Source organism: Macaca thibetana, chromosome 15, assembly GCF_024542745.1.
Source record: "Macaca thibetana thibetana isolate TM-01 chromosome 15, ASM2454274v1, whole genome shotgun sequence".
Classification (NCBI taxonomy): Eukaryota; Metazoa; Chordata; class Mammalia; order Primates; family Cercopithecidae; genus Macaca; species Macaca thibetana.
Window position 1 is genome coordinate 25,877,794 of NC_065592.1, and position 25,694 is coordinate 25,903,487.

Below are 25,694 nucleotides of genomic sequence, written 5' to 3' on the forward strand. Positions count from 1 at the left end.
ACTGGGGACCTGGGCACAGAGGGAGCTGCCTGAAGTCTCATGAAAAAAAATTCCAGGGGTCCTGACTCCTGGACCAGTGCTCAGGGGGACCTCAATGCAGAGGCTGACAGAGAGGTTGCAGACCTGGGAACAATGTCTAGATCCTCCATCACCGCCTGCTGAAGATGCATTCCCAGCCTTTGTCAAAACACTTCTAATAAGAATCATAGGATAATACAGGTCTGAAATTCAGGTGCATATCTGTTTCCAAATTCAGAATTTTTCCAATTTTAGAAAGGTAATGTACAGCCCTATGTCTTATATTTTGAAACAACCCTGGCAGAGCCCCTGCTAATCAAGCATGTTGTTATTTCTATCGTAAAACATATGCATAGGTAACCCTACGTAGGATAAATGCCAACAAGACAACCATCAGGACCGTAACTAGCCTTTTCTCCCTTCAGGTCAAGTTCTGCTGCCTCATCAGTTATAAAAACTTTTTCAAGTTTCTTTGAATTTCAGGACTGAGGATGGACTGAGGATCTGAAATAAAACACTAGCAGCTACCTTTTGATGAGTGTTTACGAGAAGTTGCAAACTGGCAAAATCAGATGGCGGACTTCGATTCAAACAAATTGGCAATATATAAAAATAAAAGAATTGCACTGAAAAAAGGCCAGATCTCCACCTTCTCTTATTAAACTGGATAACCCTGTGATACCCAGTCCTACATGGTGACGGGCAGCTAGAGCTGACATACTTGGTTCTCCAGTCTCCATCCCCTCCTCCTGCCTTATAATCACCCAGCCCTTGTCTGGTCCCAGCAGGCATCCACACTTGCTCCCCATAGAGAACTTCCCATTAGGCGCTAGGATATGGACATTAACGCCTTCTCTCATTTAATCCTCACCATAGGTCCTCCCCCACTCCACCCCATAATATCCCCATTTTACAGCAAGGGCACAGAAGGTCAAATAATTTATTTATTGAAAGTCCCACAGCTATAAGCTCAGGACTGGGTCACCCCAAAGTCCAACTTCCTCAGTTATGGAGCATTTTACTTCCCACCGATATTCAGGAGAGCCAACTGGGAAATGGGGTGACATCAAACAGCTCCTATTTCCCACACAAGGGAAAGGGAAAGGGAAAGGGAAAGGTTAAGGATGAATAGGGAGGGAGAAATGTGAGGTCGGGAAGGAAGAAATTAATGAGCTGCTCATGTATTATTTCAACAGAAGAAACAAGAAAGCAGAAAACGGTTTGCATATCATTTCAATGGAAGCAAAATAACAGATCAATTACGGCCTCTTTCCGACATCTTGCATTCCTCAAAACTTGTATGTGAAGTGAACAGGCTGAAGTTGTTTGAATGTTTGCATCATAAGCAGCAGAAGTGGTATGGGTGGAAATTCTGCCCCAGAGAGCTTAAAAAAATGGTCAACTCCCAAATGGATCTCTTGCCTTTCAGGCTTAATTCTGTGCGTGTATTTTTAGCATGTCACACACACTTTTAAAGTTGTCATTTTTGTCCTTTTCCTTCACAATTTCACACAGAGTTGACCAGCTCGAGTGCAGCAAACATGTGACAGAGTGTGGGATAAGAGTCTCTGTTTTCAGCATGCCTAATAATCTCCACCTTTGTTTCTCTTTTACTGAGTGAATACTTCGGCTTTTGTGTTACTGGTAGCTGCACGTGTTTCTGTTTTCCACCCATTTTATAAAACAAAGAGAAAGTGCTAAAAATATTCAAAGAGTTGTCGAATACTTTCGCAGAGACTCAGGTGGTACTGCTGGGAAACTGGGGCAACTAGAGGAAAGAGTTCTACCTGGTCAGGGTGTGGGATGTTCAGATGGTGGCGGATGAGAGTTGCTTCATTGGGATATGGATGGACAATGCATTCAGTGGGAGATGTCCAAGACACATGTCTCAGTATCACAGCACATGGCAATCACAGCATGTGCACCTGGCCAAGTCCAGCTACACCATGAAGAGAGAGCCAAAGCCCACTGTATTGGGAGCACCAGCTCCCAGGGTGGAGTTCCATACACGCCAGGCCGGTGTGGTCTGTCCTTACAAATACATCACAGCCATTCCTTCCAAGTGGATTAAGCTGAACTTCGGACGCTTCCATGTGCCGAGGCCAAAATGTTCTAACATCAGCAATTTCATATGATTCAACCTAAACAATAAACTCATCTGTACCCTGTGTAATCTGACCTGAGTCTCAATTTGAACTGAAGCTTAAGAGAACAGAGTTTAGAGTTAGATTGAGTTCAAGTCCTGGTTTTGCGTTTTCCAGCACTGTGATCTTCAGCAAGTCACATGTACTTCCAAGACCTCGATTTCTTCATCTGCAAAATGGCAAGATGCTAATCACAGGCCCTATCTCACGGGACTGACTTGAGAGGCGAGATAACTTAAATAAGGTAAAACATGTAATAGCACGTAAAAGTACTTAGTGAGTGCTTGGCTATAACAATGAAAATAATCACTGACAACCCTATAGTTATAGACGCCACTATTTATTGGGTCTAGGAAACTGAGGCACAGAAAAACAGAATGATATGTATAAGACGAACGAGTCGCAGAGCCAGCCTGGGCTGGACCATGGGTCTTCTGCCTCAAGGTCTTCCCCAAATCCCAAGCTGCAAGTCAGCATCTCATGACTGGCCACCAGACCACCACAGCCCGAAGGCCTTCTCCAATGGTGCAGTCAGAATGACAGTAATGTCACTAAACTACTAAGTGCAGCCCTGGTATACGTAGTCATTACTCAGGTAATGGAAACTCCCACTGCAGCTGCTGTTGTTTCACCATCTTCTGCCACTGGACTGGGTGCTTCTTAAGGATGTAGCTTGTTGCCTGGCTCTGAGTCTCATTTTGAACCTTAGACAAGCTCTTTCCTTTCTCTGGACCTCAGATTCTCCATAGGTTAAAAAATGGGGGCAGGGAAAGGAGATTAAAACAGATCATCTCCCCCACTCCATGTTGAACTGACCCAACCTTAATCAGACCACTCTATGGCAAATAAAATAAGCAGGACCCCAGGGAGATCCTCCTTCTCACTCTCGTGAAGCTGGGGTGAAGGTGTATCCAAGCCCTCCAGTCCCGCATAAGGGTGCTGTCCCCGCTTCCCCATCCCACCTATTCTTATTCACCAGTTTCCCCTCAGGACCTGGGCAAGGCTATTTTTGGTTTCATTCGACCCTCTTCTTCCCTCCCAAATGAATGTGAAGTTGTTCTTTTCCATTCTCTTATTAAGGGTTTTCTTGGAAAGAAAATATTATTCCAAACCCAGAAATTTTATTTCTAAATTTGTGCAAATGTAAGTTGTAAGACATTAGCTGCATTTCACATTTTGTGCAAATGGCAGAAACAGGCAATTCGTGTGCTCCGGGATGGGGGCTGGCCAACGATTTCGATAAAATAAACCCTTTTTTAATTTAAATGCTAATGCACTGAATTAAAATTTAATAACTGAGGAAATTGAAAAGCCGAGCAGGAATATTGGAAATAAATCCAAGCAGAAACAGCTGAAATTAAAAATTCTAGAGAGTGGGAGGATAGCAGCTAAGCTGTCTTATATGATTACATTTTTTTTTTTCAGAATGAAGCAAAAAAAAAAAAAAAAAAAAAAAATCCTATCTCTCTCTGGCTCTAGGGCAGTAAATCCACAGTGCTGTGATTTATTGCTCAATTTTCCTGAGGGAAAAAGGCTTTCTTTAATGCTGAAATATTTCATAAATTTCAAGCCAGCATAAATTCTTAATTTAAAAGTTATGGAGGTCACATTTAGTGCACTGGTACGGTTCCAAAATCTTAAAGGAATAGCAGCAACCAAAAAAAAAAAAAAAAAGGTCAAAAGGAGGGGTAGAATTTGCTCTTTTCTTTTTTTCCTTTTTTTCATTTTGGTTTTAATTCACACAAGTTGAAATTTCATTATTAAAGATTCCTCCTGGATGGATAGAACCCACGCACGTGGGGGAACCAGTGTGTGTTTGGAAAAACCTGCTGCAAAAGATGAAGAGATAAAGATTTAATTCAATTATAAAATGGCATTTTTTTTTTTTGTAAGCCACTTGAGGAATTTCTGGTAAAAATTTCCTCCCTTCATTGCCCGGGAAGGGGTGAGGGTGGGGGAGGGTGGCCAATGTAATTGCTTCTCTTAGATCTCCAATCTTTTGTGCACACTGATATATTCATTTGTTATACAGCTGTTCAGCGGCGGAAAGAATGCTGGGGCGCCCATAATTCTAAGCAAATCAATCAAAAATTAATGATTTGTCATGCTTGCACAATGGAGGAAAAACAGCTCCTTAGGTCCTGGCTGCCTGATCTCGAAGAATGAAATGCCTTTCTTCGATAAGAGAGCCGAGCCTGAGGTGCCACAAATGTGGGGGCCTCACAGACCTCCTAGCTCTGTGAGGGCAGAGGGGGGCCGCCATCTTGGAGGGGGCATTTCCAAGATGGCGCCTCAGCTAGCCAAGCTCAGGATGGACCTGGCGCAGCACATTTTCACAGTGCTATAATTAGGATTTTGCCTTTTCCTCCCCCACCGCAACTCAAAAATTACTTGGTCTCTAGAGAATTGAATGGCTCCCTCCTCCCCCAGCTAGATTTAATTTGTCCCTGTTCATTGTTTTCCCAACCCTGCTGACACACAGACATCAACCAACTTTATGGGACTGGGACTGGGGTTGCAGTTCTTGAAGCGTCTGTCACCCCTCCGGGGTGCATGTTGTCCCTCCTCCAAAGGCCACATCCCACACATGACCGTGTCAGCAGCACCCAGCTCAGGGCCTGGCACAGGGCAAATACTCAGCAAATATAGTTGAATCTGCTAATTATGACTGTTTCTCAAAAAATACTGATAATGAGGTTGCTTAGATGAATGGTCCATTGGCAGTCATGCTTGAATGAAATCTATCAATTGACTGCAAATAATTATTCTTTTATTCACTCAGCAGATAGTTCTTGAAACCCTACTATGTGGCAAGTACTCTGCTGGGCTCTAGGTAGATGACCTCAAATCCACTAGGGGACAATTCTGAATGCCCAGTGGTATTTTTCAGGCTTCTCTGCACCCTTATGGAAGGGAAGCACGAACGTGAACCCAGAAAGAAATGGGAGTTTCTCTGCATGCTCAAATGCCCTCTGAAGTCTTGTAGCTTACGAATTCATTTGAATGTTACATTCACAACCACCAAATACACATGACACCATAATATATATTTAATATATTTTTATATGTTAGTACAAACATCAACATTGTTTTAAATAACCAGCTGGTACAATTAACCCTGCAGGAAGATATGTGGCCTCAGTAGTGGGTGCAACCAACTGCATTTAACCTGGAGGCCTGCAGGGGGCACTGCGCGTGCAAGAAGCATCCACCAACCCAGGACCTGCCCAGAGGATGATTCTACCCTGTGTCCCCTCATATTTAAAGGACAGTTGGTCTGAAACAACTCAAGCCTTATTTATATATCTCTTTCCTTTCCAAAAGCCAGTGAATCCCCAAACCTTAAAGTATAACTTTCTGTCTCTCCCACTGAGGCACAAGACTCAAGGAGAATTCACTCATTCATCCAACAAACATTAATTAAGCTCCTTCTACATGCCAGACATCATTGTAGGCAGCTGGGATATATCCATAACCTCACGGCAATTACATTCAAGTGAGGGGAGACACTAACATAAGGCGTAATAAATAAGTAAAACATATAGCAGGCTTGAAAGTTATCAGTTCTATGGTGTGTGGGGGAGGCGGGTGGGGGGGTCATGAACAGGGAAGCATAGGGTGGTCAGGAATGCTGGGGAGAAGGGAGGAGCCACAGGCTGCAATTTTAAGTAGGGTGGTCAGGTTGGCATCATTGGGTGAACACTGTAAGAGGGTGAGAGAGTTGGCCATGTGGTGTCTGGGGCAAAGTGGATGCCAGTGCAAATGACCCCAGGACAGGAGCACACCTGGTGTGCTTGGCAAACAGCAAGAATGCCAGGGTACCTGGGGCAGAATACGTGAGGACGAGAGGAGGAGAGATCATGGAGGTCAGCTCATGTAGAGCCTTGCAGGCCACCGAAGAGCCTTGGCTTCTACTCTGGAAAGCCACTAGAAGGTTTTTGGCAAAGTGACATAATTTGACTTCCATTTTAGAAAGATCACTCTGGCTGCTGTGTTGAAAGGGGACCATGAGGCCAGGGGGGAAACAGGAGGCTGGCGGGGCTACGGAGCGGTCCATGGAAAAGATGATGGTGGCAGGGACTGAAGAGGGTGAGGAAAGGTTGAGTTCTGAATATACTGGTAGGTGCTGGTAAATAAGATGTGGGGTATGAGATAAAGAGTCAAGGAAGATTCCAAAAATCATGGGCCTTAGCACCAAGGAAAATGGAATTGCATCTCTCCCACACACGAGAACACTAACCATCAGCACAGTACTTTACAGATAGTTATGCTGAATGAGATCTTCCCAGTAACCCTGCGGGGAAAACACTGTGGTTTAACTATGCCCCTTTGACCAAGAATTAACCAAGCACCTGGAGGGGCTAAGTGACTTATCCATGGCCAAACCACCGCCAATGGCTTGGCCAAGGTTCACACATCTTCTCACTCCAAGTCCACAGCTATTTCCTCTATATCCTTGGCTCTTCCTCTATGGAACCAATGGATAAAACTTAGCCCCAAACCTTATGGATGAACTGTTTTTCTGTCTAGCCACAGAGCTCCAACTCAGGCACAGGCAGCCCCAGCATCTCTTCACCAGGTGTCCCTAAAAAACGCCATTTAAGAGTGCCAGGGCCAATGCTGAAAAAGTTATAAAGAGCTTTGCAAGTTACAAAGAGGATTCTGTTCCCGGGAAACCAAATATATGATAAATTCTCTAATTAGACCTTGCCTCTTAGATCATACTCAGTGGTATGTGTCTAACACATTGTACTTGGCTTTTAATTTTGTGTTATCTTTCCCAACTGAACATGGTAACTCAAAGCCACTGACTACCCCAGGTTCCAAGCTTGAGGAGTGGCTAGAGGCTGCCAGAGAAGACCCTGGCCTGAAAGAACTGGAACTCACATGGGTTTGTGCCATTTTTCCATAAATATTTATGAACTTCCTATTAGATGTGTGATTCTGGGCAAGGCCTTGGCTGGTGGAGGATGCTAAGATGAATCAGACCTGGTTCCTTATTCACTCACCCAAATACCACTATGTATTACGATGTAAGTGCCTACTATGGGCTGGGAACTAAAATAGTTACTGGGGACACAACAGCAACAAGAACAGTGAAGGGGACAGGCATTGACGACTTAGTGGCTTCAATCTATCAGTTTATAATTACCACCTGAGATGTGTGCTCTGAAGGAAAAGGTCTGGGTTCCATCAGCATCTTTGACAAGAGGATCCAACAGACTTCAGGGTCAGGAAGAGCTTCTCTGAGAAGGGATGCTGGAATAGTGAGCACAGAGCTCACACTCAACAGGGGCAATAGAAACTCTAGATGCAGGTGAAGCTAACGCAGGCTGGATGACAGGGAGCAACACGCACCTCATGCAAGGCAGTGAGGAAAAGGGCACCACCTTGCTCAGCTGGGAAGCCCAGGTCCCTGAGCCTCGCTGGACTGCAGCTTTCTCTGAAGGTTTCACCAATGAAGGAAGCGCCCAACCCACCCAACATGCACAGGCTCATACAAGGACTTCCTGACTAGACCCCCAGGCCGGGGCCCACACCTCCCTCTGGACTTGGTAGCTTCCAGCTCTGAAGGGGAAGGAACAATGGTTTGATCTTTCCCCTTTTTATTTGCTGCGGAGTGGCCACAACGTTCCATGGAACAGAAATGTGAAGACCATCCCCAAACCAGGTCTAAGCATCTTCTCCGCAGGAGGCCCCAGAGACATCGCGATTGACTGGCCAAGTTTCCAACTACGAGGGAAAGCCAGGGAAAATTACCACTTTCTTTATGCCTCTCGGTTCTGATGCCTTTCTTTCTTTCCCAACCCTGGCTCTCTGAGGTCCAGAGTTAAAACTAAATCATGCGTCCCTGGAATGGAACCAGTGTGGGTCTTGTCTGCTTCCTGTGAGTTTCCAGGTACAGGTGGATTCTTCTCCTCTCTCTGATAGGCAGCCATGCAGATTGGATCCAGACCCTAATACAGTCTTCATCATCATCATCATTGTCTTTGACATCACTGTCAACAGTCAGGAATCAGTAAGTCCTGTAAGTCAGGCTAAGGGAGCTAGAAGCTTATGGATGGACTTGGAAGGCATGTGTACCCCAAAAGCAACTGCGAGCTGCAGTTTGCAGACCAGAGGCAACAGCCAGCACAGAGTCCAGTGTCCCCTTCCAGGGAAGAGATGATGGTGGTTTGGGGAAGGTGGTGGAGGAGAGAAAGCTGCAGGACTGAGAGCTACTGGGAGCAGCAGGGATCAACTGAGATAATATGAGGAAAACACCCAGCAAGACACCAGCACATATTAGTTGCTCTTTGAACACAGGTTTTTGTTGCTGTTGTTGTTTAAATAAACTGCAGCAGCTATTGAGAAACCCCTGCCAGTCTTAGACTATGTGCAGAGGGCCTGGTTTCCTTCATGCACAGACCTGGGCCCCTGGGAGGGATGGAGGAATAGAATAATTCACCTCCAAACCTGAGGCCTGAGTCACGAAGTTTCAAGGAGAAGGGGGCCAGGCGCGGTGGCTCACGCCTGTAATCCCAACACTTTGGGAGGCTGAGGTGGCTGGATCACCTGAGGTCAGGAGTTCAAGACCAGCTTGGCCAACATGGCAAAACCCTATCTCGCCTAAAAATACAAAACATTAGCCAGCTGGACTCCTGGAATCCCAGCTACTCAGGAGGTTGAGGTAGGAGAATCACTTGAACCCAGGAGGCAGAGGTTGCAGTGAGCCGAGATTGCACCATTATACTCTAGCCTGGGCAGCAAGAGCAAAACTTCATCTCGAAAAAATAAAAATAAAAATAAAAAATAAAAATACGGAAAAGGTGGAAATCTGCAGAGGTGGAGGCAGCAGCCTCCCCTGCAGGGCTATGTGGGACTCACCACCCAAGGCACAGTCTGGTTCCCATCCCAGGGCACCAGGTGCCACCATGGCTGGAGGCCTCAGTCTGCACATGAATCCCACAGGTACTATGACAGTTTCTGGTTGATTAATGTGTGTTCTAGTCCCCGAGCTGGGCAGGATCAGAAAGTGTTCTAAATGTTGTTTCAAAAAGAGTGAGGTTTTTCCTAGATCAGGCCCAGTGAGGTGTTTTTATTTTTTAAAACTCTTTTTTTGAGACGGAGTTTCACTCTTGTTGCCCAGGCTGGAGTGCAATGGTGCAATCTCGGCTCACCACAACCTCCACCTCCCAGGTTCAAGCAATTCCTCCCTCAGCCTCCTGAGTAGCTGGGATTATAGGCATGTGCCATGACGCTTGGCTGATTTTGTATTTTTAGTAGAGATGAGGTTTCACCATGTCTGTCAGGCTGGTCTCGAACGCCCGACCTCAGGTGATCCGCCTGCCTCGGCCTCCCAAAGTGCTGGGATTTACAGGCATGAGCCACTGTGCCTGGCCTAAAACACTTTTTATTTTGAAGAAATTTCACATTTACAAGTTTCTCAGGGATAGCAGGGAGCTCCCATATATCCTTCACCTGCCATCAGGGGCTCCAGGCAGGGCAGTAAAATGGTCAGAATTCTGTCCTCCAACTGGCTGCTGGCTAGGGCTATGACAGACACCAAGACCAGTTAGGGGGTAGATGTCAAAGTCCAGGGCGGGTTGGCTGAGGTCTGAGCTAAGGCAAGGCGAAGCCTGGTCTCCCTCCCAGGGACCAGCAATCAAAATGCCCACAGGCTCCAGCAGTCACCAGGAAGAAAGAAGCCAGCAGCAGCAACAGGGTAATGGTTACTGGGAGTCAGCCTGGGCACAAGTGCCCCCATGTGCGAGTAGGACACTGGATGCATCATGATCTCTCAGTGCCTCTGTTCCTTTATCTGTAAAATGGGGAGATCCCACTGCCTACCTCATAGAGACATTGTGAGGATTAAATGAGCTAAGTTGTGCTTGGAACAGGGTCTTTCCATCTATGTAGTGCCAGCTGATATCATCAATTCAGCATAAAGGGCTTCAAATGAAGATAATCCTAGTGATCTAGAAGTGGCCAGCATCCACTGGGCACCTCCCATGTGCCAGCTCTGGCTCAGCGTACAGCATGCATCACCTCATTCAACGTTCTCAACTACCATAAGAGGTGGGGATGTCACCAGTCCCCATATGCAGGGGAGGCCTTAGAGGCATGCTGGGTCCAGGGACCGGCTGGGAAAGACTCAGCCAGGACTCCAATCCAGATACTCCAAGTCCAAATCCACATTTTCAAACCCTACACCATCCTGCCTCCAAGGCTGGTGGGGTGACCTTGGAGAAAGTGACTTGCCCCGTCATCTTTCAGCGTGGACACGTTCCTCTGGGTGCATAAATGCTGCTCTGCTTGTTTTCTTTTTTAAAAAAGAAATGCATCTCAGTTCTTTCCAGTCACAGTTAATCTCTCAATTTACAAAAGAGTGAGTCATGTGACTGAATTCCACAAAAATTCTCTCTCCAGGTTTATGATTTTACAGAAAACTCTAGGGAAAACCGCCTGGAGCGAGTTAAAACCAGATCAGCCATAAACCATGTCCTGGTACAGCCTCACCAAGCTGAGACTCAGATTACTCATTAAAAATGTGATAAATATTCACTTCAGATCAGCAGGAAGTGGGGGTTGGGGATTAAAAAAAAAAGGAAACTTTTTTTGCTTCATGGAGAGAAAAACCTATTATAAATACAAAGGGTTGCAAACTCCAAAGTAGGTGAACCTAGAATTCAGGGACAAGGTTTTAAGTCACCCCTTAGGTATTTCTATGTATGGCAGTAGGGGAAGAGGCTGTCCTCAAATCTCTTCTGGTGAACTGAAGGCTTCAGCCTCCTTTGATATGGCCAGGGTAATGCTGGCATGTCTGGACAGCCTCACCAGGGAGGAGGAAGAACTTCACACTCTAGGAGACCCCTGTTAGCACCAGGCCCTCCTCTGACTTGTTCGAGAGGCAGTCTCTGGCCCTCAGACTGCCCATCTGTTCAGTGAGGTTGCTGGACCCATGGCCTCTCAGAAACATTCCAACTCTGATATCTGGAGTCAGTCAGGCCTGAGTTCAAATTCTGCCTGGGCCACTTAGTAGCTGGACACATCCTGTCTCTCAGCCTTAGTTTCCTCTGATGTAAAATAGAGACAAAAATCCCCCCATCCCACGGCTGTTGGGTGGATGAAGTGATAGAAAGTCTGCAACATTCTCAGCCAGTGCTAACAACACTACATAAGCCTCAGATCTGGATGATGTCATTAAGATTACATTGATGGTGGTAAGTAAAATTAATACATTTTTTAAAAAGGCAAACATATTCTGATCACTCCAGTCGGCAGGATTTATTTGGCACAGTAGTTCCCAGTATAGAATCTACAGGCAGATGGGCTGGGTTCGAACCCTGGCTCCACCACTTACACACTATGTGTCACTGGGTAAGTCACTTAACCTTTGTGACTCAGTTTCTTTATCTGTCAAATGGAGATAATAACAGTACTGACCTCACAAGGTGACTGAGGACCCCATCAGTTCAAAATACATAAAGCTCTCAGAACAGCGTCTGGCACTTAGTAAGTAGCATATAAGTACTACCTATATAAATAATTACTTTTTATAAAATGATTTATTAGTAGTAAACTTTAGCTATAACTATTATCACTTATTAAAATTTGGGCAAGTCCCTTTTCCTCTGGGCCTCTGTTGTCTAGCTATAAACTAGAGAATTTTGAGGACCCTCATAATTCTGAAACTTGCTAATATTGTCTCACTGCCTAGACAACAGTCTACTCTAACCACGTCTAGGGAGCCTTCCCTGACCATGAGCACCAAGAAGGTGCCTGAGAACACCTAAGAACATCGCCACTCTGCAGCCGTGCTCCCCACCAAACTGTAGGTTGTGTGAGGGTGGCTTGCTGTTTTCAGCTTCTCTGTGGCTCCACGGTACCTAGGGCTATGGACATGTTGCGTTAAGATGAGGCTTCATAAAAGTCAGTCAACTGGTTTAAAACATAAAGGAATTGTAGTTCCAATAGTCAGAGAGCCAGGGTGGTGAATGGAGTCCAAGGAATCATTTCATCTACTTTAAGAATGGCCTCTTCTAACCACTTAGTAGTGGCTGCCTGGGACCATGTGTGGAGAAAGATTCTGAGGTCACAGCAGAGCTTGGTTAGAAAGTGCTGTGATTGATTACTGATGTCTGCAGTGAATATGGTAAAGTTGGGGATGGAAGCATGCTTGCCCCCTCTAATCTAGTCCAATGCTCTTTTTTTTTTTTTTTTTTTTTTCTTGTTTTGAGACGGAGTTTCACTCTTGTTGCCCAGACTGGAGTGCAGTGGCATGATTTTGGCTCACTGCAACCTCTGCCTCCCAGGTTCAAGTGATTCTCCTGCCTCAGCCTCCCGAGTAGCTGGGATTACAGGCATAAGCCACCACTCCCAGCTATTTTTTTGTGTGTTTAGTAGAGACAGGGTTTCACCATGCTGGTCAGGTTGGTCTTGAACTACTGACCTCAGGTGATCCACCCGTCTCGGCCTCCCAAAGTGCTGGGAAAAGCTCCTCTTTTACAGACAGAGAAACTGAGGCCTCCTGACCCCCAAAGCACCCTTCTTCCGGTCACCACATTTTCATTTGCAAACCTATTCCCACATAGAAGAAAGAAGCTGAGGCCTTTTAAAATGTGTAGTAAAAAGAGACACCAAAGAAGAAAGAAGACCAGAGACAAAAGAAATATACATGGAAAAAAAAAATATGTGTAAAGTGCAGGGCTTACTTTTGCTGTGAAAGAGAAATAATTACAGAAGGGCAAAGTAGATGTTCTAAGTAAGACTTTTTTTTTTTTTTTTTTTTTTAAAGAAAGAAAAGTCTGGAACACATGCTCAAAGTAGAAATCTTACAAATTCCTATTGCAAAATAACTCCTGGTCAGCCAACCACAATCTCTATAAATATATCACAAGATCAACAGCCCAGGAAAATAGGGGGAGGGGGAGAACAACTGCATGATTTTTTTTTCAAAATCAAAACAGTAGACACAAAATAGTCCCTCTCACAGTTGGAAAGGAAGGAATCACTCATATTTCTACAAAATGAGAGGCCCATGAAGAAGTGAAAGACTGTAATTCCACACATCCTGATGGGTGCCTGCTGAGAAATCTAGGCAACCAGACTATTTTGAAATTATTCTACAATTCTGTTTTCTTCACGGAGGGGGGCGGGGGGGAGAAATCTGGTACCTTGAATTCATTAGGGCAGTCATGAGCTTACAGTGACTTCCACGGGGTGAGGCAGGGTGGCAACAGCCAGTCAAACACTTAAGGGGTCTGATTTGGGAATATCCTTCAGAGTTTAGGCTAGGAAAAAAAAAACAAACAGAAGTCATTCTAGGCCCTTTAAATGGAGGTAATTTAATATAAGGACAGGTGATGAGTGACTAGAGAAGGCAAACAGGAGACATAGAGAAAACCAGGGATATCAGCCTATGAGGGAGCTGCTGCTACCACCCACAGCCCTGGAGAGATAAAAGGGATGAAATGGTGTTATCAGAAACTGGGGCTGTCCAGCAAGAGGTAAAATTATGGCAAGGCTGCCCACTGGGAGTGGACCATAGAGAGAAGGGCTGGAGCTAAACAGAAAACACCACCAGAGGCAGAGAATGGGTGGGAAGAAGTACCCCAGGTTTCTCCCTCCCTTTTCACATTCCAATCTTCCTGCTAAGCATCCTACTGGTTAAACTTTAGAAGTCCAGAGAGCAAGGGCACCTAGCAAATGCAATCCCTTGCAATACAGAGCATGGCAGGGAAAAGGAAGGGATGGAACTGAGGTCAAACCAACAGATCAGTTCAGATAGGAAACTCCAGAAGTGCAGTATGCACTTGAAGACACTGCCCTGCACAGCTAACCAAAGAGTCCACCTGAGTCCAGCTCCCCCATTTGGACTCCAGCCTCCTCATCAGCAACAACTGCCTTGTCTTGAACTGCACCACCCTCTGCACTATCTAGTGGAATCACAGCTTGGAGTTTAAAGAACTCTGAAAGTCTGGGAAATAGATGCCTGGCCACATAGCCCAGTTCCCCAACATGCAGGTTGCTTGGGTATCCTTCTAGCATATTGTAACTCCAGTGTTGCTGAGAAAACTATGGAAAACTCATCATGTGGAAGCGTAATGCTGTCCTCAACCCCCTGCCCAGAAGACACAAGCACCCAGTGGATACTCTAGAAGCATCCCTTGACCAGCCCTATAGGGACGATGATCAGAGGCTCTGGGGACCAAAGTATGACACCAGCTGGGCTAGGGAAAACGCACTCCTAGGGCCCCAGAACTTTCCACATTCAAGGACCCTCCAGAGGCATGCAGGACTTTTTGCTGTTTGCTGAACAGTATCATAAAAGGCAAATGCATCCTGCCCCACACAGACTCACCCCTCAGAACCTCTTTGTCCTAGTTGTTGCTAAAGGCTTGACTTAACTACATTCTGCAAAGAAAGAAAGGGCCCTTCCCCTTCCTTATGGGTTCCATTCCCACCTCTTCCAGGCCACAGGGGCGATCTCCCTCCCCTGTTTTCTTAAAAGCCCTTATTGCCTGGACCATTCAAAAGATATTGATCAACTGGCTGCTATACTCAGTCATCTTTTTATGACCTGTCTTCACAGCTGGACCATCCATCTTTCCCAGGCAGGGGCTGTGCCTCTGGATTCCCCAGTGCCCACCAGACAGCCCAGCACAGAGAGTGTGTCTACATAGCATCCTTAAAGAGGAAGATGACTCAGGTTCCCGGAAGCCTGAGTCTGGAGTGAGGCAGGAATAACATATTCTATCAATCCCCCACATACATTTGTTTAGTGATTTTTTTACGTCCATTACTTCATTTAATTCTTCACAAGGTAGGAGTCATGATTTCCGTTACGGAAAGGAAGAAGCAGAGGTTAACTGACTGAAGTGACAAAAACAGAATCAAACTATGTCTATAACTTTACATAAGGTTTCTACAAACAAACACCACGTGCACATATACAGTATCCCTAAAAGCACTTGCCCTGGATGGCTCAAAATTGAATGATACTTTTCTCTTTCCTGCTTCACTTTCCATTATTACCACTTTTGAGGAAGAATTCATTATCCTTTCCAATACTCATGCTGTACATCTATAGAGGCAGGTATTAGGATGAGGTGATTTCCTAGGGTTCCATGCTACTCCTGATGGAAGAAGACTGTGACTCTACGAAGACCTGCCTTTACCATCTCTCCTGAGGAGAGGCCTGGGTACACACCCCTTCAGTGGGAAGTTCAACACTCAACGACATCCAAGCTCCACCTGGGAGCTGAAGAGGATGACCTCGGAGTACCTTCATGTACTGAGATTTTCTCTTTCTAAGGGACTCTTGGGGAAAGTCATCTTTAAGCCTATTGCCTTTTTAATACAGTAGACCCCGGGAGCAGAGTTTTTATATTGTGTGTAGTTGCAACCACAATAGATATATGACTGCTAGTACGTATTAAGACACTATTATGTGCCAGCAACTCTAAAAGGCTCATTAAATGTGTCTGATCTCATCCAACATCCTCATTAACTAGAGATTATTCATCTACTTTACAATAGGGGAAACTGATGTCCTCAGACATGCCTTGCTGTTTTAGGGAATGGAATTCAATTGAGAATGTTTGTAGGTGAGCAGTCCAACCGCATGGCAAGTCTGGAATGCGAATGTGGGTCAGGCATCCTTAGTAAACCATTTCCTTTTGTCCTCACCACTTAGTGTGTGGTAGAACATACTGTTGTCACTTTCCTCAGACTTCTCAGAGTTCCCAAAACTACCATGATTTTATAGAATAAAAAAACAAGGTTCAGAGAGGTGGAGACACTTATCCAAAATCACACAGCTAGTTAGCAGCAGGGCCTGGATTTGAACCCAAGCTTATCTGGCCCTAAGGCCCATCACTCAACCATCATGCCATCCCTAACTCCCCCAAAAGGGAATGCAATTAGAGGATTACAAGGAGTCAGACTGCACCCCCAAATAGGGAAATATATTCAGAGTCACAGTCAGAGTTAGTCCTGAGGCGGTGTGCTCCCCATGAGAGACTGTCATCAGGGGGTGGACAGCCACCCAGTGGGGAAAAAAAAACAATCATTTTGAGCAAAAGGACAGATCAGCTACTCAGTGTGCAGGGAAGGGGTGGTAAAAGGTGGTACTCCTTGCCAGGATATTCCAATTCTGGATCCTTCTGGAAGATCCCAGCCCTTCCTAAATGCTTCTTCAAACCAGTCTTAATTATCCAGCTTTTCTCCTCCATATTTAAGGGCCACCATCTTTTAGTAAAATGCTACGGACCAAATATTTCATTTCCTTTATTCCCCTCTTCCTGGCTTCACAAGTGTAGTAAAAAGTTAATGAATCTATAAATTGCTCACTGGCTTAAAAAAAGAAATAACAGTTAATGGAAATTTTAATGAAACGCCCCGTCCACATAACTGATGGCAAACCCAGGGCCGGAATACCTGGCACCAAATGGCCCAAACAGAGTGCCACGAAAGCCTCAAGGCAGTCACTGAAAGAAAGCGCCGCTTCAAGCTCATCAATGTCTGAATGATGACCAAGTCTCCACCCCAGGCTTTGCGGTGGCAACTTGAGTCCCATCTGCCCAAAGGGAAATGGTATCAGCACATTCAATCATCAAACTGGGAAACCTAGTTTCTAAGAAAAGGAAAATGGCACAGAACCATACTTGTTCTTAGCCATGAGGTCAAGGTTTGGGACAAGACTCCAAGATGGGAAAAGTCATGATAACTGAAAAGTCACTATGTACTCAAGAGGCCCCTCAATATACAACTGCCTGAGTTCTCATCCTCTGGAAATACTAGAGTTAATGGGAGAGGAGTGTATATATATTTTGGAAAAAGAGCTCCAAGCCATCCTGGTAAAAGCTCCCTATTCACAAATATTGTTTGGATGCCTAGTCTATGTCAAACACTGAACTAGAACCTTTGCTTATTTCTGATATGTCCCCTAAAACACAGCAAGGTACATATAAATACCCTCCCTTTAATCTGATGAGGAAACGGAAGCACAGAGAGGTTAAGCGACCATCCCAAAGCCACACAGCTAGTCCAGTCCCATCACAGCAAGTTGTTACTCATGAAAAACCACCTAGGTTATTTCAAAAGCCCTCCAACAGGCCTTCTAGCCTCCATTCAAGCCCCCTCCCATTCAACAACTTCCACTTGTAGCCTGTTTGGTCTTTGTAAGACACAAGTCTGATCCTGTCCCCCTCCCCCTCCTCCTCTTTTTTCCGCTCCCCCTCCTCCGCCTCGGAGACATAGTCCCTGCCCTTCTCCAGCATCAGCTCCCACCAAGGCCACCCTCACAGCAGATGCTCCGGCCACACCAGGGCTTCTGGACTTGCTTCCACACTCACTGCCTGGCTCTCCCTCCACATCTTTGAAGTCTCATCCTAGACATCCCTTCCACCAGGGAACCTCTCGAATGTCCCCACCCTGCCCTACCCCACTTCCCGTCTCACCCTGCCACCCAAGGCCGGGTTGGAGCCACTCTGATGTCTACTCTTCCCAGAGATCCCACCATTCAATGATTTGAACGCCTCTTTCTCCAGGCCAAGGGCAGCCTGGATGCAGAGACCAAGGCTTATTCACAGAGCGCAGGCCTGGCCCCCAAAACAGACCTGGAAAATGCTGAGTACAGGCAGGTGGCACAAGACGTCCCCCTATGGCAGCCTTGTCACACAACCCTGGGCTCAAACCCTGAGACCAGGTCCAGCTTGCCCAGCCTCCAATCTCCCGGAGACAGACTCACATGGATCATTAATCCATGGTTACTGGGGATGATGGAGCACTAGCAAGAGTCAGAAGAAATGCTACTTCTTCTAACACCTGCAACCCGACTGCATCTAATAGGGTGCAAGTGGTTGAGACAGAGAGAGACAATGAGAGACACAGCTGGCAGAGCCAGGAGCTCAGAGAAGGACAGAAGTGGGGGTGTCCACTAGCACATGCTCAGAAGAGGGGGACAGATAAGGTGGTCCTTATGGCATTCTGAGCCAAAGGCAAGCTATGGAGATGCCAGCTTGCCAGCAACCAGGACTCTCAAAGAAATACACAGGGATGAAAAATACCTGGGAACCATAACTGCTGCTTTTAGTTTCTGGAGATTTTGAAGTCTCTTTCTTTTTGTTTTTCCCCTAAACCAGTTACAATTAGCATTGAGGGATATAATTACGTTGTTAGTCTAATTGCCTGTTTGAAGCAGGATCTACGGGGGTTTAATGGAAGATTTGAGGGGGGGCAGATAAAATAAAAAAGTCAGGATAATCACAGAAGAGATGAGGTAGAGACAAGATCTGAACTGCACCAGAGGCCAGGGAATTGCCTCCCGTGCCAACTCCCTCGCCTGGCTGGGCAGGGAACCGCGCTACCAGGCGGCGCGACTTCGCTGGAAATTGATTTTGGAGATGCTGACCTAATTAATCAGGAAACGATCCTAGAAAGGCCCTCAGATTTGGAGCCTTCGCACTATTATTGGCAGTGACACACTTACACATCGGCGGGCAGGATTTTCCCAGGCGGAGCCAGTGTGGTGGCGGCTGACGGAGGTGAACCATGTAGGGCCAGAGACCTGCCCTTCAGTCCGGGGGTGGGAGGGAGAGAGGAGCAGGGAGCATACAACCTCTGGGGACAGAAATCAGGAGGGAGCTCTGAGCTCAGGATGAAGAGGAACATTCTCCTCCAGGGAAAGAGTCTGACTGAGGTAGTGGGCACCTTGACAACAGAGGCATTTAAGATGGATGATCCCGTGGTGGGGATGCAGAGGAACCAGCCGTGAGGAAGAACCATACACCTCCGAGGGCCTGTAAAAACAACTCCTGTCTCGGACCACAGAGAGGACAGGGGTCTGGAGGGATAGTGGGGGACAAAGGAACTCTTCACATCAGAGGACCATCTCTGCCACTGACCCCTTGAATTACAGGACTTGCACTGTGAACACCCAGCCCTTGATGTGGGACTGCAATGGAAACGCTCCTTCTCTAATTATATCTTTTCAAATGCATGCAGCAATTTGTAATAGCCAGCAGCCACCTCCATGTGGGAGATGTGAAACTCCAATGCAGAAGTCAGATGCAAGGTGATGTCACGGGCAATTACAGCCATCCCATGGTACAAAAGCCTCACTCTTCCGTCACCCATTTCATCTAATTACAAGATCTGGACTGGCGACCGGGATTGCCTGCATTCAAGCTTCATCTCTGCCACTTACAGGCCGAGTAAAGAGGCAGAGATCAAATCCCTTTTGGGAAGAAGCAGGAGAACAGATGATCTCATAGGAAACTCCCAGTTTCAAAATGTAGCAAAGCAGGAACCTTCTCCACCAAGCTGGTAAGTGCAGAGATAATGCCATCAACAGATCTGACCCTGGGTATACATCTCATTTGTGGGGTGGGGAGCACTGCTTTCTTCCTGTTATTACCAGCACTGTCTTCTGTAGCCGCCACCACCACATCAGGGACTCCCACTGCTTCCCCAGCACGGCTGGCTCCTAGCACAATGGCTGGCACATTTTGGGCCCTCAAAAATATGTGGATGGACGAATGGCACAAAACAGGCACTTAACTAGCAACTACCAGGTACATCTGGTTAAATAACACATGGCCTTTTAATCCACTAACTTTTGATTAAAAACGTCTCAGCTTGAGAGGGCCTCCAGAATCTTTCTAGAACCTTCTAACTCCCATGGCTACCGGCTTCCTCTGATGCAACAACTGCAGAGCTATGAGACCCAAGGCCTTGCCCGTTCTCTTGAAGGCCCTGATACATTCCACAGAAAAGTGTGAGGATCTGGATTTCCAGAGTAGACTCAGGGGCATGAGGTGGGAAATGTCATCTCTGCTTTCCCGCCCTATGCTGCCTTCTGACTAGCGAGTGCCTAGAAACTGAACTGTCATATTCCAGGTCTCAGGGCTGCCTGGGAGAAATCAGTTCTGCCCGGTTTTCTACGTTTTACCCATCCCGGGTTGACAACGGGGATGGAGTATGCTCGAGGCCCTCAGTACAAAGGGAGTGAAAATTCCACCGCTCCATTTATGAGGTCGCACTGCATGTATGACCCAGAGCAGAAAGACTCATTGAAATCCAATAAAGACGAGGGCGGGGGAGGCCGCTGTGTTCCTGGAGAGGCCAACAGCATCTCCTTCCATGCAATCTACCCAGCTCTGCCATTGACTGAGGAAAAAACAAGCTGCCATTCTGAGGCTCTTTGTCAAGAATGGCAAGATGGCGACCAAAGGGATGGCCTGGACCTCCCCTCTCCCTCCCATTCTTCTAGGCCTGCAACTTAAAGGACTTCAAAGTCTGAGATAGCTGTGGTTTTCTTGCAGGGAGAAGCGGGGAAGAAAGAGATTAGCAATTTTATTTCTAATAAAACATAACAATAGAGCTGCGGCACTTGTTTTCCTAGTTGAGACTCTTATTGGCTGCTTTCACATTCTGAAAGGCTGGGGGAGACCTTGAACCGGCTCAGAAGCCTCCACACCAGGGCTGGTCCGGCCTCAGGGAGATGTGGACAGCCTCATGCCAAGGGGTCTCCCGAAGACCTGACTCTGAGCTTGTAAAACGCAGGCCAGAACTCTCAGTTCAGCTCAGTTCAGTTCCACAGTCATTAAGAATCAGAGGCGGCACGTGGGTGTGGGAGGTGGAAGGTTCCGGTAGGGGTATGTGTGTCAGGCCCTGTGCAGAACTTTGGGTACTTCGGTGATTAGATGGACACCTCAAGGAACATGTGAGCAGGAGGACCTGGCTGGTGTCACGTGTCACGAGTGTATTATTCCCACCATTACATGTGCTCAGCAGTGTACTAAGCACTCTACACCCATGACCTCTTCATGGTAATGCTGTGGAGTAGGTATTCTTATCTCGATTGTCCAGAGGAGGAAACTGAGAATTACTGAGATTAAGTATCTTGCTCAAGTGAAGGAGCCCAGGTTCAAATCCAGCTCTGATTCCAAAATCTCCTGGACAACCCCAGCCACCCAGTGTAGAAGGATTCACTAAACAGCCCCAGAGCTCTTTGTCGAGAGCACCAAATTGCTTCATTCTGCAAACCTTCCCTGAGCCCTTCCTCTGCAGCAGGCACCACAAGCTCATGACTTCTGTCAACGGTGGTGCTGGATAACAACAGGCCTCCACTCAGACGGGGACAGGGGAGATGCTGTCTGTGTCATTCCCAAAACAGAACACAGATTTAAGAACCAAAGACAGTCAGGAGGAGGCAGGCTTTCCCGGAACCACCGCAAATAGAATGGGCTGCAGGAATATGTGGGTGAGCCCAGCTGGAAACAAGCAAACACCTGTCAGGAATTCTGTAGCAGGGGTGGCATGCAGGAAGGGTCCTGGGAATAACCAGCCACTGGGCTCCCTTGCAGCTCTGCAAGGACAGATGAGTCCAAGAGCACGAAATCCCCAACTTGCCAGCTGCCATTTCCAGCACATAAACACACACACTCCCATCTACATCCTGCGAGGGGTACTTTCACAGCCCCTCTCAGAGAGGAGGCAAAAGACGCATGCAGACACTCACTCCTCGGCGGTGATGCTGATTAACATCGCAGCTTGCCCCACACCTCGTGCTGGTAATTACACACTGGGTCAGGGCCAAGTCCCTTCCTCTAGGTGCGGTGTCTGCCATCAGGGGGATGAAGGTGGGATGTCTTGAAGGAGTGAAGGGCTGCCTGCCTCTGTGAACTCACGAGAAGTCCCAGGACTCCCTGTTTCCTTGGAAAATAGTTTCTAGACTTGTCACCAATAAATTGCCTGAATCTTTTTTTTTGAAGACTTCCCCCACTTCACTAATTGCATTCACTGCCTTTTTCTCCATAAATTTAATTAACTTGCTATGTGACTTTGGGCTAGGCAAGCCACCGCCCCTATTTAAACTCAGTTTCCCTGTCTGTAAAATCAGAGTGGGGCTGTAACTTCTTGTTCAAGCCTGAAAGCTTGAATACCCCAGGTTTCCGTGAGGGGGCTAAGCCTGTGGCCTTGATATTCCTGGCTGCTTTGGCCCAGGGGGCTCTGCAGAACGCCAAGACCATTCTGCTCTGAACAGCTCTTGGCCCTGACAGTGGTGCTGGCTCTCAAGGCCTTGCATTATTCTAGAAGAAAAGGCGGGACGGCCTAACTTGGCGAGGTCCTCTTTGTCCCCGATGGAGCCTCAAAGCTCAAATTTGCCTCCAGCATTTCAGCAAAGCCGCCAGTCCCTGGGAGTAGCAGAGACTCCAGATCAGGGACTGGATCAAGAGCATAAGCGTGAGGCTGAAATTGTAATAATAATAACTGACATTTATATCACGCCTTTCATCCCCAAATCCCAAATTAATTAACTTTTTACGAGACATTTTTAAACTAGTGCCATTTAATAAAATTCTATTAGGAGAAGTCTTTTTTTCTCCCCCCAGCCCTATATTTTTATTAACAGCCACCAAAAATATAATTTACAGGCAACCAAAAGCCAGTCAAGAGAGGGACAGGGAGACGCTGACTCTGCCAGTGACAAAGCAGGAGACCCAGGACTGGCCACAGGGGCTGATGCCCTGGCCCCACTGTTAGGGGTCTGGATCCTCTGGAGGTCCCATGGGCCTGGATTACTCTACAAAACTGAATCTCAGCCCTGCATCATTCATCCCATATTTATTGATCATCTATTTTCTGCAGCCACTATACAAGCTGCTGTGGACAAAGCGAGTGAAGAAAGCAGTCATGACCCCTGCACTCTTGACATGCACCATCTGATGCAGTAGAGAAACGTAAAACCAAGATCTCACCAATAACTAGATACCTATCATTGTGTACATGCGGAGAAGGAACACACTCCTCTCTTTCCCCATGACAGCATCCCACGGGGCAACAGTCTAGTCTGGAGTTGGTCGCAAGGACGTAAGGTAAGGCCTCCCTGAAAACCTGGTATTCAACCTGAAAACGTGGTTTGGCTTAAATCAAGCAAAGGGAGGAGATGAGGGAAGGGGGCATAATCCACGCAATGGGAACAGCATGTGTGAGGGCTCAGAGGCTGGAAGGTGTTGGGCATGTGGGAGGAAGGAACAGAAGGCCAGCCTGGCAGGACAGAGTGAGGTGGGGAGAGGGGGGATGGGGCTAGAAAGGTAACCAGGCTGGTTGATCCACCCTGAGGAGAATGGAGAGCTGACCATGGCAGGATCAAATGAGTCATTCTCATTAACGGGTTCACAGGTGGCCTGCACACTACTTCGTATCTGTGGAATGTCACTTTTTTATGTGCATCTGTTACAGCCACACTGTCCAACATGGTTGCCACTGAGCTTTTGAAATGTGGCTAATCCAAATTGAGATGGGCTGTCACAAGGAAAACACACACTGATTTCAAAGACTTTGTAAAAAATTTAAAATGTATATCTTAAAAAGAATTTTTATTATAATTACATGTTGAATTGATAATATTTTGGACATAATGGGCTCAATAAAATATGTTATGAAAATTAATTTCACCTGTGTCTTTTTCCTTTTTTAACATAGATACCAGAAAATTTCAAGTTACACATGTGGCTTGCATGACATTTCTATTAGATAGTTCTGTGTTGTGTATTTAAAAATTTTAAGTATGGCCGGGCATGGTGGTTCATGCCTGTAATCCCAGCACATTAAGAGGACAAGGTGGGCAGATCACTAGAGGCCAGGAGTTCAAGACCAGCCTGGCCAACATGGCAAAATCCCGTCTCAACGAAAAATACAAAAAAATTAGCCAGGTGTGGTGGTACACAACTGTAATCCCAGCTACTCAGGAGACTGAGGCACAAGAATCGCTTAACCTGGGAGGCAGACGTTGCAGTGAGCCGAGACCATGCCACTGCACTGTAGCCCGGGTGACAGAGCAAGACTCTGTCTCAAAACAAATAAAAATAATTTTAAATAAAAGATTTATTTTCATCTACTCTAGGGGGAAGATGAGCATTCATTGACTAGTGAGGCAGAAAAGCCCACATCAAGGGCTCATTTAGGCCCAAGAGTGTATTTATCTGGCCCTCTCCCTGATCTTCAATAAAGCAGAAAAAGAAGGTAGAAAGAGGAGAAATTCCACATTGGATCAAACTGTGCAGGGCGAGGTGTGAGCAAGGGCAAAGGGAGCCTAACATTTCTAAGAGGCAATCCAGCCTCAACTATCACCCATCACATTCCCTATCCAGATTTAGAAAAGAAGGAAAAGGCATTAAAATGAGGAAACCTGAAAACCTAAGCCTCATTTGACTCTTACTCTCTGAATCACAGCAAAGCAAGGTCAGGGAAAGATCAAAGTTCTCCAAAGTTACCTGCACTCTGTTTCAACACTGAAGTCCAAGCCCTCCACTATCCTGACCACCGGCGCAGCGGAGGCTACAGAGGGCACAGCCGAGGCCAGGGCAGGGGACCTCAGTCCCCCTTGTCCCCTCTGCTTCTCTCTAGTCCTTAAACAGGTTTCATAAACCAATGGCCTTGAGTGGGACTTCTGAGTTTTATAAGATCTTTTTTTTCAATTAGTTGTCATGATTTGAAATTTTGGGAGGTTTTATATAAAACTTCAGATTTACAGCTTTTCTTAAAAAAAAAAAAAAGAAAATCAGAAGATCTGGCCACACTGGGTCTGTGTTCTGCCATGGCAACGATCAGCTGTGGCTGAGTGGCAACTGCTCCCCTGAGATGGGATACAGCCCCACTGTACTCCCCAGCCCCACTGTACATGGGTCTGCACCCTGCCCAGACACTCCCTAGCAGTACTCAGGATATAGAGCTGCCAAGTGCATTACACGTGACTCCAGGCTTCTGTACACGCAGTCACTGCTGCCCAGCACTCTCTCCCTTCTCTTCCCTCTCTCCCCTTTGAGCCTCTCCTCCCCCAACAATCTTCCCCCAGCCGCAAGCTTTCCTGACCCTCTGGCTCGCTTAAGCTAGGAGCAGAGTTTGCACTTACCACAGGCTATCACAATGATCCATTCCCATGCCTGCTCTGAGCCACTGGAGGGCAAGGATGGCATCCTGCTTGTCTCACCAGTGCCAGACAGAAAAAAAGATGCTCAAAAACATTTGCTCTGTAAACCATGCCAAGAGGAGTGTTGGAAGTCACACCCCCACCCTATCTCCTTCCCAGTGGAGTTTCTTCTCTTCCTGGTGATGTTTCCAGATGCACCTGGGACAATCCTCAACTTGATGAGACCAACCCGGAACACTCCTCTAAATAAATTACACTTTCACCAGTTACCTTAGAGGCTAAAAAAGTCATTAGAAGTTGAAAATTACATGGAGTTTGGGGGTGACTCTGAACCATGTAAACACCTAAATAGCTCTTTCTGTTGAGCAAACAAGCATTTCTTGATTGCCCTTTTTGAACTTGCCAGAGCCTGGTCTTGTTGCTATTAAAATGGAATTTCATAATGGCTCTAAACCAGTTTTTCTCGTTTTCCTGAAAGAACTGACTGTCATTCAACCACAAATAAAACTTTTTATAAAACAGCAAATGCAAGGGAGACCTGCCCAGTGACGTGAGATACAATCGTTTCTCCATGCAGGAAAAATGAAGCACGGATTCATCTTCTGCTCCAA

At 46.5% G+C, this 25,694-nt stretch overlaps 1 protein-coding gene across 1 annotated transcript in view; it reads right to left on the reverse strand.

Moving 5' to 3' along the window:
• The window catches only part of ZNF618 (zinc finger protein 618), a 562,788-nt gene that overhangs the window by 77,809 nt on the left and 459,285 nt on the right, over window positions 1-25,694 (reverse strand). The window lies entirely within an intron of this gene.